Source organism: Bubalus bubalis, chromosome 9 (assembly GCF_019923935.1).
Source record: "Bubalus bubalis isolate 160015118507 breed Murrah chromosome 9, NDDB_SH_1, whole genome shotgun sequence".
In the NCBI taxonomy this organism is placed as follows: Eukaryota; Metazoa; Chordata; class Mammalia; order Artiodactyla; family Bovidae; genus Bubalus; species Bubalus bubalis.
Window position 1 is genome coordinate 81,268,952 of NC_059165.1, and position 19,029 is coordinate 81,287,980.

The window sequence follows — 19,029 nt, forward strand, 5'->3', positions numbered from 1 at the left end:
ATTGCATATATCTTTTCGAACTATGATTTTCTCTAGATAGATGCCCCACAGTGAGATTGTTGGATCATATGGTAGTCCTATATTTAATTTTTGAAAGAACCCACATACTGTTTTCCATAATGGTTTTACCAATTTACATTGCCACCAACAATTTCTCCACACCCTCTCCAGCATTTATTGTTTGTAGACTTTTTATGATTGCCATTCTAACTGATGTAGTAGTTTTGATTTGCATTTCTCAAAAAATGAGTGAAGTTGAGCACCTTTTCATGTGCTTTTTGGCCATCTGTATGTTTTCTTGGGAAAAATGTCTATTTAGGTCTTCTACCCATTTTTATAAAAATATTTATTTTTTATTTAAGGATAATTGCTTTAGAAAAATTTATTGTTTTCTGTCAAACCTCAACATGAATCAGCCATAGATATACATATATCCCCTCCCTTTTGAACCTCCCTCCCATCTCCCTCTCCATCCCACCCCTCTAGGTTGATACAGAGCCCCTGTTTGAGTTTCCTGAGCCATACAGCAAATTCCCATTGGCTATCTATTTTACCTGTGTTCTACCTATTTTTTTTATTGGATTTTTTTTTTTAATAGTGAGCTACATGAACTATTTGTATATCTTGGAGATCATTTCCTTGTCTATCATTTCATATGCAAATATTTTCTCCCATTATGTGGGTTGTCTTTTTAATTTGTGGTTTCCTTTGCTGTGCAAAAGCTTTCAAGTTTAATTAGGTCCTGTTTGTTTATTTTTACATTTATTTTCATTACTCTGGAAGGTGGATCAAAAAAGATACTACCATAATTTGTGTCAGAGTGTTCTGCCTATGTTTTCCTCTAAGAGTTTTATAATATCAGTCTTACATTTTGGTCTTTAATCCATTTTGAGTTTATTTTTGTGTATAGTACTAGAGAATGTTCTAATTTCACTCTTCTACAGGTAGCTATCCAGTTTTCCCAGCACCACTTATGGAAGAGATTGTGTTCACTCCATTGTATAGTCTTGACTCCTTTGTTGTGGATTAATAGACTATAGGTGAGAGGGTTTATTTCTGGACTTTCTTTCCTGTTCCATTGATCTATATTTCTATTTTTGTGCCAGTACCATACTGTTTTGATGGCTGTAGCTTTGTAGTATAGTAAGTCAGGGAGTGTGATTCCTCTAGTTCTGTTTTCTTTAAGATTGCTTTTGCTATTTGAGTTTTTTGTGTTTCCATACAAATTCATTTTTTTGTTGTTACAGTTCTGTGAAAAATGCGATTGGTAATTTGATAGAGAGCGCGTTGAATTTGTAGATTGCTTTGGGTAGTGCAGTCATTTTCACAATATTGAAGATTGATTCTTTCAACCCAAGAACATGGTGTACCTTTCCATATGTTTTGTGTCATCTTCAGTTTCTTTCATCAAGGTTTAACAGTTTTCCAAGTACGTAACTTTTGCCTCATTAGCTAGGTTTATTCCTTTGTATTTTATTCTTTTTGATGCAGTGGTAAATGGGAGTTTCCGTATCAAAATTTTTCTTTGTGATATTTTGTTAGTGTATAGAACTGCAAAAGATTTCTGTGTTTTAATTTTGTATCCTGAAACTTTACCATAGTAGTTTTCTGGTAGTGTCTTTAGGATTTTCTATGTATATTATCATTTCATCTATAAACAGTGACAGTTTTACTTCTGTTGCAATTTGGATTCCTTTTCTTTCTTTTTCTTCTCTTATAGCCATGGGTAGGACTTCCAAAACTATTTTGAATACGGGTGGTGAGAGTGGACATGCTTGTCTTGTTTATGATCTTAGAGGGAATACTTTAAGCTTTCTGTGGTTTTCTGTTATGTCATTTTTATTATGTTGATGTGCCCTCTGTGCCTACCCTCTGGAAAGGTTTTTGTTTGTTTTTTTTTTTTTACTCATAAATGGGTGTTGAATTTTGTCAAAGGCTTTTTCTGTGTCTATTGAGATGATTATGTGGTTTTTATTCTTCAGTTTGTTAATATGGTATATCACACTGATTGATTTGTGGGTATTGAAAAATCCTTCTGTCCCTGGGGTTAAATCCCATTTGATCATAGTGTATGATCCTTTCGATGTATTGTTGGATTTGGTTTGCTAGTATTTTGTTGAGGAGTTTTGTGTCTGTGTTTATCAGTGATATTGGCCTGTTAACTTCCTTTTTCTGTTTGTCTGGTTTGGTAGCAGGATGATGGTGCCTTCCTCTGCAGTTTTTGGGAAGAGTTTTAGAAGAATCAGTATATTATTGCTGTTGTTCAGCCACCAAGTCATGTCTGACTCTTGGTCACTCCACAGACTGCAGCCCACCAGGCTTCTCTGTCCCTCACCATCTCCCAGAGTTTGCCCAAGTTCATATCTATTGAATCAGTGATGCCTTCCAACCATCACATCCTCTGTTGCTCTCTTCTCCTTCTGCTTTCAATCTTTCCCAGCATCAAGGTCTTTTCTAGTGAGTCAGCTGTTTATATCAGATGGCCAAAGTACTGGAGCTTCAGCTTCAGCATCAGTCCTTCCAATGAGTATTCAGGGTTGATTTCCATTAAGATTGACTGGTTTGATCTCCTTTCTGTCCAGGGGACTCTCAAGAGTCTTCTCCAGCACCACTGTTCGAAAGCATCAATTCCTCAGGACTCTGTTCTTTATGGTCCAGCTCTCACATCTATACGTGACTAGTGGAAAGACTGTAGCCTTGACTATAAAGACCTTTGTTGCCTAAGTGATGTCTTTGCTTTTTAGCACATTTTCTAGGTTTGTCATAGCCTTCCTGCCAAGAAGCAATTGTTTTCTAATTTTATGGCTACAGTCACCAGCTACAGTGATTTTAGAGCCTAAGAAGAGGAAATCTGTCACTCCTTTCACTGTTTCCCCTTCCATCTGCCATGTGTTGAGGGGACTGGATTGGATGATCTTAGTTTTTCTAATATTGAATTTTAAGTGGGCTTTTCACTCTCCTCCTTCACCCTCATCAAGAATTTCTTTAGTTCTTTGCTTTCTGCCATTAGAGTGGTATCATCTGCATATTTGAGGTTGTTGATATTTCTCCCAGCAATCTTGATTCCAGTTTGTAATTCATCCAGCCTGGCATCCTGCATGATGTGCTTCGTGTATAAGTTAAGGTGACAATAAACAGTCTTGTTGTACTCCTTTCTCAATCCTGAACCAGTCAGTTGTTCCATACAAGGTTCTAACTGTTGCTTCTTGATGTGCATGTAGGTTTCTTCAGTTCAGTTCAGTCCAGTCGCTGAGTCATGTCTGACTCTTTGCGACCCCATGAACTGCAGCATGCAGGCCTCCCTGTCCATCACCAACTCCCAGAGTCCACCCAAACCCATGTCCATCGAGTTGATGATGCCATCCAACCATGTCATCCTCTGTCGTCCCCTTCTCCTCCTGCCCCCAATCCCGCCCAGCATGAGGGTCTTTTCCAACGAGTCAACTCTTTGCATCAGGTAGCCAAAGTATTGGAGTTTCAGCCTCAACATCAGTCCTTCCAATGAACACCCAGGACTGATCTTTAGGATGGACTGGTTGAATTTCCTTGCAGTCTAAGGGACTCTCAAGAGTCTTCTCCAACACTACAGTTCAAAAGCATCAATTCTTCTGCACTCAGCTTTCTTTATTGTCCAACTGTCACATCCATACATGACTACTAGAAAAACCATAGCCTTGACTAGACGGACCTTTGTTGGCAAAGTAATGTCTCTGCTTTTTAATATGCTGTCTAGGTTGGTCATAACTTAGGAGACCGGTAAGATGGTCTGGTATTCCCATCTCTTTAATAATCTTCCATACATTGTTGTATCCACACAGTCAAAGGCTTTAGCATAGTCAATGAAACAGAGGTAGATGTTTTTCTGGAATTACCTTGCTTTCTCTGTGATCCAGTGAATGTTAGCAATTTGATCTCTGATTTCTCTGCCTTTTCTAAACCCAGCTTGAACATCTGGAAGTACTCAGTTCACATAATGAAGAAACTTAGCTTGAAGGATTTTGAGCATAACCTTACTAGCATGGGAGATGAGTGTAATTGTCTGGAGGTTTCAACATTCTTTAGTACTGTTCTTCTTGGGAATTGGGATGAGGACTGACCTTTTCCAGTCCTGTGGCCACTGCTGGCTGTTACAAATTTGCTGACATATTTTGTGCATCATCTTTCAGGATTTTAAATAGCTCTGCTGAAATCCCATCACCTTCACTGGCTTTATTGGCAGCAGTGCTTGCTAAGACCCACTTGACTCCACAATCCAGAATGTTTGGCCCTGGGTGAGTAACCACACCGTCATGGTTATCTGGGTCATTAAGATCTTTTTTGTACAGCTCTTGTGTGTATTCTGAACATCTCTTCTTGATCTCGTCCACTTCTATTAGGTCTTTACTCTTTCTGTCCTTTGTTGTGCCCATCTTTGGATGAAATGTTGTTTTGACATTTCCAATTTTCTTGAAGACATCCCTAGTCTTCCCTCTTCTGTTGTTTTCCTCTATTTCTTTGCATTGTTCTTTGAAGAAGGCATTCTTGTCTTTCCTTGGTATTCTCTGGAACTCTTCATTTAAGTGGTTGTACCTTTCCCTTTCTCCCTTGCTTTTTTCTTCTCTGCTTTTCTCAGCTGTTTGTAAAGCCTCTTCAGACAACGACTTTGCCTTCTTGTTTTTCTTTTTTTGGGAGGATGGGTTTTTATACTGACCCCTGTACAATATTACTAATCTCTGTCCATAGTTCTTCGGGCATTCTGTTTACTATATATAACCCCTTGAATCTATTCATCACCTCTACTATATATTCATAGGGATTTGATTTTAAGTCATACCTGACTGGCTTAGTAGTTTTCCCCACTTTCTTTAGTTTAATCCTAAATTTTTCTATGAGGAGTTGATGATCTGAGCCACAGTCAGTTCCAGGTCTTGTTTCTGCTGACTGTATACAGCTTCTCCATCTTTGGCTACAAAGAATGTGGTCAATCTGCTTTCAATATTGACCGCTTATTGATGTCCATGTGTAAAGTCATCTCCTGTGTTGTTGAAAAAGGGTGTTTGCTATGACAAATATGTTCTCTTGGCAGAATTATATTAGCCTTTGCCCTGCTCCATTTTGTACTCCATGGCCAAATTTGCTTGTTACTCCACGTATCTCTTGACTTCCTACCTTTACATTCAAATCCCCTATGATGAATGGGATATATATATATATATATATATATATATATATATATATTTATTTATTTTTTGTGTGTGTGTGTGTGTGTGTGTGTTATTAGTTCTAGGAAGTCTTCTAGGTCTTCATAGAACTGATCAGCTTCAGCTTCTTTCAGCATTGGTGGTTGGGGCATAGATGTGGATTGCTGTGATGCTGAATGGTTTGCCTTGGGAATGAACTGAGATCATTCTGTCATTTTTGAGGTTGCACCCAAGTACTGCATTTCAGAGTTTTTTGTTGATTATGAGAGCTACTCCATTTCTTCTATGGCATTCTTGCCCACAGTAGAAGATATAATGGTCATCTGAATTAAATTCAGCTATTCCTATCCATTTTAGTTCACTACTTCCTAAGATGTGGATGTTTACTCTTGCTGTTGCCTGCCTGACCATGTCCAGTTTACCTTAATTCATGGACCTAACATTCCAGGTTCCTATGCAGTCCTGTTCTTTATAGCATTGGGTTTTACTTCCATCACCAGACACGTCCACAACTGGGTGGAGCTATTAGTAGTTGTCCCCCACTCTTCCCCAGTGGCACATTGGACGCCTTCTGAGCGGGGGGCCCATCTTTTGGTGTCATATCTTTTTGCTTTTTTATGCAGCTCCTGGGGTTCTCACAGCAAGTATACTGGAGTGGTTTGCATTCCCTCCTCCAGTGGATCACACTTTGCCAGAACTCTCCACTATGACCTGTCCATCTTGGGTGGCCCTGCTCAGCATGGCTCATAGCTTCCTTGAGTTATGCAAGCCCCTTCACCAGAATACAGTGATCCATGAAGAAGATAGGTAAGTTAACGCCTCTCTAAATGTTTGATAGAATTTGTCTGTGAGGACATCTGGTCCTGAACTTTGGTTTGCTGGAAGACTTTTAATCACACTTTCAGCTTTAGTACTTATGATTGGTTTATTCATATTTTTTTAAAATTTCTTCTTGGTTCAGTCTTGGAAAGTTGTGCTTTTCTAAGGATTTGTGTTTTTTTCTAGGTTACCCATTTTCTTGGCATATAGTTGCTTGTAGTAGTCTCTTATGATCCTTTGTATTTCTGTGAAGTCCATTGTAACTTATTTTTCATTTCTGATTTTATTGATGTGAGCCCTCTCCCTTTTTTTCTTGGTGAGTCTGACTAAAAGTTTATAAATTTTAATCTTTTCATGCAGCCAGTATATTTAGAGAAATTGATAATTTCTATTCTTTAGTCTCATTTTATTAATTTTTGCTCTGATATTTATTATTTCTTCTATTAACTTTGAGTTTTGTTTGTTATTTAATGTTTAAGATTGAGACTTTTTTTGTGTGTGGGGAAACCATGCCATATGCATGTGAGACCTTTGTTCCTTGACCAGAGATGGAACCCATGTTCCCTGCACTGGAAGCATGAAGTCTTAACCCCTGGGTCACTAGGGAAATCCTCTTCTTTCTTTAGTTGTTTTTGGTGTTAGGTTGTTTGAGATTTTTCATGTTTCCTGAGTTAAGATTGTGGTGCTATAAACCTCCTTCTTAGAACTGCTTTTGCTGCATCTCATAAGTTTTGGATCATTGTGTTTTTGTTGTCAGCTGTCTCTAGGTAACTTTTTATATCCTCTTTGATTTCCTCAGTAATCTTTTGGTTTGTTCAGTAACATATATTTTTACACATGTGTTATCATGTGTTTTACAGCTTTATTTTCTTATAGTTGATGGCTGATCTCATAGCTGATCTCATGAAGAAGATGGTTGATATGATTTCAGTTTTATTAAATTTACTAGTGTTTGCATGTGATCTATCCTGGAGAATGTTCCGTTCATCCTTGAGAAGAATGTGTAGTCTGCTTTTGGATGAAATGTTTTATAAATATGAATTAAGTCTTTTTCATCTAATGTATCATTTAAGGCCAGTATTTCTTTATTGATTTTTCCATCTGGATGATCTGTCCATTGATGTAAGTGGGTGTATTAAAGTCCTCCAGTGTTATTGTTATATAGTTGATTTCTCCTTTTATGACTGTTAACATCAGCTTTATATATTGAGGTGCTCTTATGTTGGATGCATATAACATATGCATCCATTTTATGTTACATAGAAATGTAACAGTTTTACAATTGTTAAAATTGTAAATTGTTACATTTTCCTCTTGGATTGATCTTTTGATCACTGTGTAGTGTCCTTATTTGTCTCTTGTAACAGTCTTTATTTTAAAGACTGTTTATCCAATTTTTCTGATATGGGTATTGCTACTCCAGCTTTTTTTTTCTTTTTCATTTGAATGGAACACCTTTTCCCATCCCTCAATTTCAGTCTGTATGTATACCTAGATCTGAAGTGGATCTCTTGTAGATAGCATATACCTGAGTTTTGTAAATTGAATAAATAAAATTGAATTTTATTGTATAAAATTCAACACCTAGCCCCAACCTCTAGAGGTAGAGTTTCCTTCATTATTACTATCTTACCTTAGTGGGACATGTTTGTTATAGTTAATGAAGTGATACATTATTATTATAATCCATGGGTTACATTAAGATTCACTTTTTCTGTTGTATAGTTCTATGAGTTTTGACAAATGTATAATGACATGGATTCACAATTACAGTTCTGTGTGCAACAGTTTCACTGCCTTGAAAATCCCCTGTGCTCCACCTAGTCATCCCTCCTGGAAACAATTGATATTTTTATCTCCTTCACAGTTTTTCTTTTTCCAGAATGTCATATAATTAGTCATAGAGCCTATTCAGATTGGCCTTTTTCTCTTAGTAATATGTGTATAAGCCATGTCTTTTCACAGCTTGATAGCTCATTTTTTTCTTTTTTTAAGAAGGGAATAACATTGCTTTCTGTAGCTACATCACAGTTTATCCTTTTATGTATTAAAGGACATCTGGATTGCTTCTTGTTTTTGGTGACTATGAGTAAAGCTGCTGAAAAAGATTTGCATCCAGGCTTCTGTTTGGAGGTTAGTTTTCAACTCAGTTGGGGAAAATTCCTAGAAATTTGACTGCTGGATCACATGAATGACAATGTTTAGCTATGTCATAAACTGCTGAACTGTATTCCATGGTGTACCATTTTGCATGCCCACCAGCAATAAATGAGTGTTTTTATTGCTCTGTAATCCTGGCAACATTTTATATTATTAGTTTAATAGATTTTAGTCATTCTAATATGTATGCAATGATATCACTGTGTTGTTTTAACTTGCAATTATCTAATGACATAAGATGTTGAACATATTTTTTAATAATTACTTGCCATCTGTGTATCTTTTCTGGTGAGATATCTGTTCAGATATTTTACTCATTTTATAATTGGATCCTCCTTCATGGATCACAGTCTTGTCACGGCAAGGGGACTTGGGTAACTCAATGAAGCTTGAACCATGCTCTGCAGGGCCAACTAGGATGGACTGATCATAGTGAAAAGCTCTGACAAAACATGTTCCATTGGAGAACGAAATGGCAACCCACTCTAGTATCCTTGTCTAGAGAACTCCATGGAAATTATGAAAAGGCAAAAGATATGATGTGGAAAGGTAAGTTCCCCAGGTTGGAAAGTGTCCAGTGTACTACTGGGGAAGAGAGGAGGGCAATTATTAATAGCTCCAGTAAGAATGAAGCAGCTGGGCTAAAGCAGAAACAATCCTCAGCTATGGATGTGTCCGGTGTGGAAAGTAAAGTCCAATGCTATAAAGAACAATACTGCATAGGAGCCTGGATTATTAGGTCTGTGAATCAAAATTAATTGGACATGGTCAGGCAGGAAATGGCAAGATTGAACATCAACATCTTAGGAACCAGTGAACTAAAATGGACATGAGTGGGCAAATTTAATTCAGATGACCATTATATCTACTACTGTGGGCAATAATCACTTAGAAGAAATGGAGTAGCCCTCATAGTCAGCAAGAGATTCCGAAATGCAGTACTTGGGTACAATCTCAAAAATGACAGAATGGTTTCAGTTCCTTTCCAAGGCAGACCATTCAACATCACAGGAATCCAAGTCTTCACCGACCACTGATGCTGCAGAAGCTGAAATTGACCAATTCTATGAAGACCTGCAAGATTTTCTAGAACTAACACCAAAAAAAGATGTCCTTTAATCATAGCGGATTGGAATGCAAAAGTATGAAGTCAAGATACCTGGAATAACAGGCAAGTTTGGCCTTGGAGTATGAAATGAAGCAGGGCAAAGGCTACAGAGTTTTGTCAAGAGAACACACTGGTCATAGCAAGTAACAAGCCGAGAGATGACTATACAGGTGGCCATCTCCAGATGACAGATATTGAAATGAGATTGATTATGTTATTTTCAGCCAAGATGAAGAAGCTCTATTCAGTTTGTAAAAACAAGACCTGGAGCTGACTGTGGCTCAGCTCATGAGCTGCTTATTCCAAAATTCAGGCTGAAATTGAAGAAAGTAGGGAAACCACTAGGCTATAGGCCATTCAGATATGACCTAAATCAAATTCTTTATAATTATATGGTGGAGGCAATGAATAAATTCAAGGCATTGGATCTTGTAGACAGCATGTCTGAAGAACTGTGGAAGGATGTTTATAACTTTGTACAGGAGGCAGTGACCAAAACCATCCCAAAGAAAAAGAAATGTGAGAAGGCAAAGTGGTTATCTGAGGAGGTCTTACAAATAACTGAAGAAAGAAGAGAGCAGCAAGTCAAGGGAGAAAGGAAAGGATAAACCCATCTGAGTGCAGAGTCCCAGAAAATAGCAAAGGTAGATAAGAAGGCCTTCTTAAGTGAACAGTGCAAAGAAGTAGAGGAAAACAATAGAACTAGAGGTCTCTTCAAAAAAATTGGAGATACCAAGGGAACATTTCATGCAGAGATGGGCATAATAAAGGATAGAAACAGTAAGGACCTAACAGAAGCAGAAGAAGTGGCAAGAATACACAGAAGAACTATACAGGAAAAGTCTTAAGGACCTGGATAACCACGATGGTCACTAACCTAGAGCCAGACATCCTGGAGTGTGATGTCCAGTGGGCCTTAGGAAGCATTGCTATCAACAGAACTAGTTGAGGTGATGGGATTCTAGTTGAGCTATTTTAAATCCTAAAAGATGATGCTGTGAAAGTGCTGCACTCAAAATGCCCACAAATTTGGAAAACTCAGCAGTGGCTACAGGACTAGAAAAGGTCGGTTTTCCTTCCAGCTCAAAGAAGAGCAATGCCAAGGAATGTTCAAACTACCTCACAATTGCACTCATTTCACAAGCTTGCAAGATAATGCTCAGGATCCTTCATGCTAGCCTTCAGCAGTATGTGAACTGAGAGCTTTCAGATGTACGAGCTGGCTTTTGAAGAGGCAGAGGAACCAGTGAGTAAATTACCAACATTTATTGGATCATGGAGAAAGCAAGGGAATTCCAAAAAAGGCCTCTACTTCTGCTTCCCTGACTGCACTAAAGCCTTTGAGTGTGTGGACCACAACAAACTTGTGAAAAATTGTGAAAGTGATGGGAATACCAGACCACCTTACCTGTCTCTTGAGAAACCTGTATGCAGATCAAGAAGCAGTAGTTAGAACCAGACATGGAACAACTGACTGGTTTACAATTGGGAAAAGAGTATGACAGTGCTGTGTATTGTCACGCTGCTTAGTTAACTTATACACAGAGCACATCATGTGAAATGTTGGGCTGGATGAATCACAAGCTGGAGTCAAGAATGCCGGGAGAAATATTAACAACCTTAGATATGTAGAATGATACCATTCAAATGGAAGAAAGTGAAGAAGAACTAAAGAGGCTCTTGATGAGAGTGAAAAGCTGACTTTAAACTCAACATGAAAAAAGACTAAGATCTTGGCATGTGGTCCCATCACTTCATGGCAAATAGAAGGGTTGAAAAAATGGAAGAAGTGATAGCTTTTATTTTCTTGGTCTCCCAAATCCCTGTGGATGATGACTGCAGCCATGATATTAAAATACGCTTGCTCCTTGGAAGGAAAGCCAAGACAAACCCAGATAGCTTATTAAAAAGCAGAGGTATCACTTTGCTGACAAAGATCTGTATAGTCAAAGCTATTGACTATAGCTTTAGCCATGTACAGATGTAGCGGTAGTCATGAACAGATATGAGAGTTTGACCACAAAGAAGGCTGAGTGCTAAAGAATTGATGCTTTTGAACTGTGGTGTTGGAGAAGACTCTTGAGAGTCCCTTGGAGAGCAAGGAGACCAAACTAGTCAATCCTAAAGGAAATCGACCCCTGAATATACATTGGAATGACTGTTGCTAAAGTTGAAGCTCCAGTACTTTGGCCACCTGATGCAAAGAGCTAACTCATTGGAAAATACCCTGATGCTGGAAAAGAATGAAGGCAAAAGGAGAAGGGGGTCACATGGGATGAGATAGCATCAGCAACTCCATGGACATGAGTTTGAGCAAACTCCAGGAGATAGTGAAGGCCTGAGGAGCTTGGTGTGCCATTAGTCCATGGTGTTGCAAAGAGTTGGACATGTCTTAGCAGCTGAACAACAATAACAGTAATTGGGTTGGTTTGGTTTCCCTTTTCTGAGTGTTAAGAACTCTTCATATATTTTGTATGAAAGTGAAAATGTTCATCACTCAGTTGTGCTCGACCCTTTGCGACCCCATGGTCATGTGACCCTGCTAGGCTCCTCTGTCCATGGAATTCCCTAGGCAAGAATACTGAAGTCATTTGGCATTTCCATACCAGCCCTTATCAGAAATGTGACTCATAGATATTTTCTCTTGGTCTGTCTTGTCTCTTGATTCTCTTTAAAAATGTTTTTCATAGGAGTTTTAAATTTAATGAAGCCCATCCAGCCCAAGCCCCTTTAGATTTTCTTCTGTGTTATTCTATAGAACTTTTGAAGTTTTATATTTATGTCTATGAATTATTTTGAGTAAAAGAATGTGAAACATGTATAATATCATATATGAAATGAGTCGCCAGTCCAGGTTCCATGCACGATACTGGATGCTTGGGGCTTGTGCACTGGGACGACCCAGAGGGATGGTACGGGGAGGGACGAGGGAGGAGGGTTCAGGACGGGGAACATGTGTATACCTGTGGTGGATTCATGTTGATATATGGCAAAACCAATACAATATTGTAAAGTTAAAAAAAAATTTTTTTTTAAAGAATGTGAAAGGTGTCAGGACTCTTTCTAGATTCATTTTTTTGTATATGGTGTGAGCAAATGTTTCAGCTTCATTGATTTACATGTAGTATTTATGTTTTCCAAAACCACTTGCTGAAGATACTGTCTTTTCTCTATTGTATATCCTTGCCTGCTTTGTCAAAGATTAAGTGACCACAGGTGTGTAGGTTTATTTCTGGGCTCTCTATTCTGTTTCATTGATCTGTATGTCTTTTTTTTTTTTTTTTTGTACAAATACTATACTATTTGATTACTGTGGCTTTATAGTGCTGTCTTAAGTTATATGCCTCTTACTCCTCCCTCCCCAGTATTTTGTTGGTAATTCTGCATCTTACATGGTTCTATATAAAGTTTTGGATTATTTTTTGAAGTTCTGTGAAAAATGTGGGTAATTCAATAGAGTTTGCATTAAATCTGTAGATTGCTTTGGGTAGTATTGCTGTTTTAACAATATTAATTCTTCCAATCCAAGAGCATGGCATATCTTTCCATTTCTTTGAATCCTCTTTAATTTCCTTTGTTACTGTTTTATAGTTCTCAGTATTAAGTCTTTCACCTCCTTGGTCAGGCTTATTCATAGATATTTTATAAAGGTTTAATTTTTAATTTCCTTTCTGATAATTCATTGTTAGTGTAGAAAAACGCAACTGATTTTGGATGTTAATCTTGTATCCTACTACTTTGATGAATTCATTTATTAGATCTAGTAGTTTCTGTGTGGAGATCTTAGGGTTTTCTGTATATAGTATCATGTCATCTGCATAAAGTGAGAATTTTACCTCTTCCTTAACAGTTTGGATACATTTTATTTCTTGTATAATTGCTGTGGCTAGGACTTCTAATACTATGTCAAAGAGAATCGGTGAGAGTGGGCATTGTTTCCTTGTTTCAGATTTTAACAGGAAGTCTTTCAGATTTTCACCATTGAATATTGCATTGACTGTGATTTGTCATAAATAACTTTTATTATGTTGAGATGTGTGTCCTGTATACCCACTTTGGTAAGAGTTTTTATCATGAGAGCATGTTGAATTTCATCAAATACTTTTTTCTGCATCTATTGAGATTTTTTTTCTTTTCTTTTGTTTATTTGATATATTACATTGGTTGATTTGCGTATGTTGAACCATCTGGTGTACTTAGGGTGAATCACATTTGTTTGTTTGTTGTGTATGATCTTTTTAAGGTGCTATTAGAGTCAGTATGCTAATATTTTGTTGAATTTTTGCATCTAAATTCATCAGAGATACTGGCCTGTAGTTTTATTTTTTGGTGGTATTATGCTTGGTTTTGATATCAGGTGAAGAAAGCTGAGCACCGAAGAATTAATGCTTTTGAACTGTGGTGTTGGAGAAGACTCTTGAGAGTCCCTTGGACTGCAAGGAGATCCAACCAGTCCATCCTGAAGGAGATCAGTCCTGGGTGTTCTTTGGAAGGACTGATGCTAAAGCTGAAACTCTAATACTTTGGCCACCTCATGCGAAGAGCTGACTCATTGGAAAAGACTCTGATGCTGGGAGGGATTGGGGGCAGGAGGAGAAGGGGATGACAGAGGATGAGAAGGCTGGATGGTATCACCAACTTGATGGACATGAGTTTGGGTGAACTCCAGGTGTTGGTGATGGACAGGGAGGCCTGGCGTGCTGTGATTCATGGGGTCACAAAGAGTCGGACACGACTGAGCGACTGATCTGATCTGATGGTGGCTTCATAGAATGTGTTTGGAAGTGTTCCCTCCTCTTCAGTCTTTTGGAAGAGTCTGATAAAGATTGGTATAAGTTCTTTGTATCTTTGGTAGAATTCACCTGTTACTTGTAGGGAATTGTTTTTAAATTACAGATTCTAAATATTTCACTTCTAGGGATTGGTCTGTTCAAAGTATTTGTTTCTTCTTGATTCAGTTTGGGTGCATTGTATGTTTCTAGAAAGCTGTCCATTTCTTCTAAGTTGTCAAATTTATTGGCATACAATCATTCATAGTATTCTCTTGTAGGTTTTTTTCTTTTTCTTTTTGGTATTTCTGTGGTATCAGTTGAGATTTCTCCTTTTTCATTTCTTATTTTGTCTATTTGGGTTCTCTTTCCTTTTCATTTTGGTGAGCCTGGCCAGAGATTTGTCAATTTTGTTTACCCTTTCAAAAAACTCTTGACTTTAGGTTTTGTTGTGTAATTCTTTTAGGTGGTATGTTAGGTGGTTTATTTGAGATTTTACCTTTTTTTTCCTTGAGGAAAGTCTGTATTGCTATGAACTTTCCTCTAAGAACTGCTCTTGCTGCGTTCCATGGATTTTGTATGGTTGTATTTTCATTGTCATTTGTTTCAAGGTATTTTAAAATGTTCTTTTTGATTTCTGCATTTACCCATTGATTTTTGAGTAGCATATTGTTTATTCTCCTTGTAATTATTTTTTTCTCATTTCTTTTCCTGTGGTTGATTTCTTGTTTCATGCTTGAAATAATTTCTAGACTCTTAAGTTTGTTAGTTTTGTGCCATAAATGTGATCAATCCTAAGGATTGTTCCATGTGCACTTGAATGTGTATCCTGGTTTTTTCGGATGTAATGTTCTGAAAATATAAATCAAGTCTAACTGTTCTGTTGTACCATTTAGGATCTCTGTTGCTTTATAGATTTTCTCTCTGTATTCTGATGTGACTGGGGTGTTGAAGTCTCCTACTCTTTATTGTGTTCCATCAGTTTCTCCCTTTATGTCTGCTAGTATTTGTTTTAAGTGTTCAGGTGCTCCTATATTAGGTGCATGTGTTGATGAGTGTAAAATGCTCTTGTAGTAATCCTTTTACTATTATATAGTATCCTTCTTTGTGTTTCTCTGTTGCCTTTGTTGTAAAGTCTATCTGTCTGATGAGTGTTGCAACTCCTCCTTTCTTGTCATTTGCTTGCATGAGTATATTTTCCCAATCTTTCATTTTCAGTCTTACATGTGTTCTTTACCCCAAGGTGGATCTCTTGTAGACAGCATTTTGTTGCCTCTTGTTTTTAGTCCAGGCCGCCACTCTATGTCTTTTGACTGGTGTGCTCAATCCATTGACATTTAAGATAATTATTGATACATATGTATTTATTGCCATTTTTAACCTTGTTTTCTGGTTGATTCTAAGTTTTTTCTTTCCTCTTTTCTTTTTCTCTTTTTCTTTTGGTGGTTTGATGATTTCCATTTATTTTATGCTTGTATTCTTTTTTTGTTTTTGTTTTTTTTTTGTGTGATTCTGTTGTATGTTTTTGATTTGTGGTTGCCCTGTTTTTCAGGTATGTTAACTTCTTCCTATATCTGCTTGCTTTAGACCAATAGTCATATAGGCTAAAGTCAGTTCAGTCACTCAGTCGTGTCTGACTCTTTGCAGCCCATGGATTGCAGCATGCCAGGCTTCCGTGTCCATCACTAACTCCCGGAGCCTACTCAAACTCATGTCCATTGTGTTGGTGATGCCATCCAACCATCTCATCCTCTGTCATCCCCTTCTCCTCCTGCCTTCAATCTTTCTTAGCATCAGTGTCTTTTCCAGTGAGTTGGGTCTTCACATCAGGTGGCCAAAGTATTGGAGTTTCAGCTTCAACATCAATCCTTCCATTGAATATTCAGGACTGATTTCCTTTAGGATAGACTGGTTGGATCTCCTTGCAGTCCAAGGGACTCTCAAGAGTCTTCTCCAACACCACAGTTCAAAAAGCATCAATTCTTCAGTGCTCAGCTTTCTTTATAGTCCAACTCTCACATCCATACATGACTATAGGCTGAAACACAGTCTTAAAAAAAATCTATAATTTTCCTACTCTCTTTCCTCACAATTTATGATTTTGATGTCCTTCTTTATATCTTCATATTTCTTTTTGGTGTTCTGTTTTTATCATCACTTTCACAAATAGATTTTCTTTCTTTTTTATTTGTATACTAGTTAATTTAAGTGATTTAATTTCCAATTGTGATTCTCCTTGTAGCTTCTTGCTACTTTTTTTTTTCTGCATCATTCATTCTGCTGTTCATTTTCTTTTGCTCAGCTTTTGTCTCAGCAAATGAATTCTCTAAATTTTCTTGGCACATTATAGTTTCTAGTTCCTTTTTACAGTACCCTGAATTTCTGTCAATAGCCTTTCTTAATTCTTCCAGTGTTTTTGTTACTTGTGTTTTGAACTTGTTGTTTATTAGACTGAAGAGATCTGTTTCATTGTTTGTTCCTTCAGGGTAACTTTCTTGGTCTTTTAACTGGGAGTGGTTTCTGTGATTCTTCATTTTGCTTGTATTTCTCTTGCTCTGTAAGAAACACTAACCTACTATAGTCTTGAGGAATGTTCCTGTATAGCTTGTGTTGGTTTAATACGTTTTTGGTGTGAGGGCAGTTTTTGGTTTGGTTGCTTGCCATCTCTCTGTTAAGTGTTTGCTGGCTGTTACCCCCTTGATAGAGGGTGTGCAGGTGCATGACCTGTGCACACTCTCAGGAAGGTGGGGGCAGCAACTGGAGCCCAGTGGTGGGGTCTGGTGGTATCTGGGGTCCGTGCCCTCCTCTGGAGTCTGAGATGGCAGCAGTGGCTGGAGCCTGCTCTCGGAGCTCTTGTAGGTGATGCCCTGCCACCTGAAAGTGCACACATGGAGAAAAGCTCCTATGGGGGCCCTGCCCCTCTTCTTGCACACCTTCCAGCTGTGGTACCCTGCCTCTTGAGTGGGCCCAGGCCTCCTCCTGTACTCCTGGGTTGTGGCAGGGCACACTACAACGCCCCCTAAGGCTGTCTCCACACAGTCTTTTCTGTGGTTCTGGCCTCTGAAGCCTAAGCCTCAGCACCCAGCCCTCACGCTCCCCCAAGGAGGAGTATCCCAGGCTGGGGAGTTCCAGGCAGTGGCTTTGGCCTCCTACGCAGGTCTCGCTCCACGTTGCCCTCCATCGTGTTGCTGTGCTCTCCTCTGAGGTTCTTAAACTCCCCCTCTGTCCCAGCTGATCTTCCTTCCAGCAAGGGAACTTCTCTGAGTACAGAAACCACTCTTCTTTCACGGCTTCCTGCCAGGAGAACAGGTCCCATCTCAGTTCTTTTCTCTCTCTTCCTTTTGTGTTACCCATCTGTGTGGAGATTTTTTCCCTCTTTTGGAAGTCTGCAACCATCTGCTAGCATTTAGTAGATGTTCACTGAAAATCATTCTACAAATACATGTACTTTTGATGTATTTATGGGAGAAGGTGAGCTCCATGTCCTACTCCCCCCTCCATCTTGATTCGATCCTCAGCTTTATAGTAAGTCTTGAATGGGGAGGCATCAGTCCACTGAATTTTGTTCTTTTAATTTAATACTATGTTGGCTTTACTGGACCTTTTTTGATTTCCATATCAAATTTAAAATAAGTTTTTTGATATCTACAAAATAACTTGCTGGGATTTTGATTAAGATAACTGTATATATATAGATTAATTTGGAGAGGATTGACATCTTAAACAATATTGAGCCTTTCTATATGTGAACATGGAATATCTCTTCATTTAATTAGTTGTTCTCTGATGTGACAAATAGATGCAAGGGATTAGATCTGATAGGCAGAATGCCTTAAGAACTATGGATGGATGTTAGCCAGTGATCAAGATCATCCCTAAGAAAAAGAAATGCAAAAAGGCAAAATGGTTGATTGAGGAGGCCTTACAAATAGCTGAGAATAGAAGAGAAGCAAAAGGCAAAATAGAAAAGGAAAGATATACCCATCTGAATACAGAGTTCCAGAGAATAGCAAGGAGAGACAAGAAAGCCTTCCTAAGTGATCAATACAAAGAAATAGAGGAAAACAATAGAATGGGAAAGACTAGAGATCTCTTCCAGAATATTAGATACCTAGGGAACATTTCATGCAAAGATAAGCATAATAAAGGACAGAAATGGTATGGACCTAACAGAAGCAGAAGATACTAAGAAGAGTTGGCAAGAATATACAGAAGAACTATACAAAAAAGATCTTCATTACCCAGATAACCATGATGGTGTGATCACTCACCTAGAGCCAGACATCCTGGAATGTGAAGTCAAGTGCGCCTTAGGAAGCATCACTATGAACAAAGCTAATGGTGGTGAAGGAATTCCAGTTGAGCTATGTCAAATCCTAAAAGATGATGCTGTGAAAGTGTTGAACTCAATATGCCAGCAAATTTGGAAAACTCAGCAGTGGCCACAGGACTGGAAAAGGTCAGTTTTCATTCCAGTGCCAAAGAACGTTCAAACTACCGCACAATTGCACTCATCTCACACGCTAGTAAAATAATGCTCAAAATTCTCCAAGCTAGGCTTTAACAGTATGTGAACCGAGAACTTCCAGATGTACAAGTTGGATTTAGAAAAGGCAAAGGAACCAGAGATCAAAATGCCAACATCCATTGGCTCATTGAAAGAGCAAGAGAGATCCAGAGAAACATCTTGCTTCTGCTTTATTGACTACTTTTTTACTTCTGCTTTTTTTCTTTTCACTGTCTTTCTTTACTTCTGCTTTATTGACTATGCCAAAGCCTTAAAGAGATGTGAATACCAGACTACCTTACCTGCCTCCTGAGAAATCTGTATGCAGGTCAAGGAACAAGTTAGAACAGGACATGGAACAAAAGACTGGTTCCAAATTGGAAAGGAGTATGTCAAGGCTGTATATTGTTAATTGGTTATTTAACTTATATGCAGAGTACATCATGCAAAATGCTGGGCTGGATGAAGCACAAGCTGGTATCAAGG

At 38.2% G+C, this 19,029-nt stretch overlaps 1 long non-coding RNA gene across 2 annotated transcripts in view; it reads left to right on the plus strand.

The window, feature by feature from the left end:
* Window positions 1-19,029, plus strand: part of LOC123335110 — an 81,378-nt gene that overhangs the window by 38,016 nt on the left and 24,333 nt on the right. The window contains exons 2-4 of one of the 2 annotated variants that reach the window (XR_006553448.1): window positions 4,167-4,271; window positions 5,804-5,987; window positions 8,053-8,132. This is a non-coding gene — a long non-coding RNA (uncharacterized LOC123335110). The remainder of the gene's footprint in view (window positions 1-4,166; window positions 4,272-5,803; window positions 5,988-8,052; window positions 8,133-19,029) is intronic. The other variant, XR_006553447.1, reaches the window with a different exon arrangement.